This window comes from Brassica oleracea, chromosome C8, assembly GCF_000695525.1.
Source record: "Brassica oleracea var. oleracea cultivar TO1000 chromosome C8, BOL, whole genome shotgun sequence".
NCBI classification, from domain to species: Eukaryota; Viridiplantae; Streptophyta; class Magnoliopsida; order Brassicales; family Brassicaceae; genus Brassica; species Brassica oleracea.
Genome location: NC_027755.1, coordinates 32,875,994 through 32,877,190, shown reverse-complemented (window position 1 = coordinate 32,877,190; position 1,197 = coordinate 32,875,994).

Here is a 1,197-nt window from a genome sequence, read left to right as displayed (position 1 = left end):
CTACCATCTCACTGAGGAACTGAGAAATCAGTATGAAAATATAGAGGATCCTTGTGAACTTTGGACAAGACTAGAATCCAGATACTCAATGATATTTTGGCGAAAGACCATGAATGAATGGAAGCTTCTCGGGTTCCAGGATTTTTGAATCCGTGGAAGAATATAATTCTGCTTTAATGAAAATCGCCCATAGTCTTGAACTATGTGGTGAAGTGGTAACAGATGATGATTTATTATATAAAACATACTCCACATTCCATCCAAAGGATGTACTGTTATCACATAAGGCTAAGGGTTTCACAACCTATAATGACCTATTGTCATACCTATTGGCAACTGAGCAAAGAAAGCAGAAAATTAAAGATACTATTAGTTGATTGAGAAACTTCAGAAAAGATACATTGAGCAACGAAATAGTGAGATGAGACTTTCTGAAGCCAGTGAGGCTAAAAATGATAAGGAAGAATCCAAGAAAGCCGCCTGGGAAAATATAGATTGTGAGGCCGGATTATACATTGACTAAGAGGGATCTCGACATTTTATTTTAAAATCCTTGTTTTTGTGATTTGCTTTTAACCTACTTGATAGTTCACGATTTTATATATACAATGGAATTGGTTTTGAATTCCTTGTCTTGCCTGATCTTACTTGAACATATAAATGATTTTAAAGAGTTGCCTAAAGGGCATAAAACCAAGTAAGAAATCATGAATGAGTAAGGCATTGCCTTAAAAGGCATTATACACACCCAAAAGAACATGTGACCCATTGAAGTTATAATGTATGGTTTCCAAGTAGAAACAATGGGTAAGGAAGGAAACAAGTTCCTTTAGTTTTTAAGAAGAAAAACGCCTAAGACCTTGAAAGAAAGTGGTTGAGACTATACCTATGATCTCTACTGATCAAAACTATGCTACATATCAGTATGATAAAGAGGCAAGAGATGTGGTAACCATATTGAGATAACACCACGAAATTTTACACTATATGGCATGATAGGATTAGCCATCCTAAAGTCTAAACTCGATACAAAGATTGAAAAGGCACAAAGAGTTATCCCATAAAAGATCTCACGTTGTGAAACATGTACACAAAGGGAAACTCATTAGGCTTAATTGTCCCAAGCACCACGACCTTATAGTATGGTCATGAGGGGGAGAGAGGATAAACCCATGATCAATACTACAAGTTCGTGTA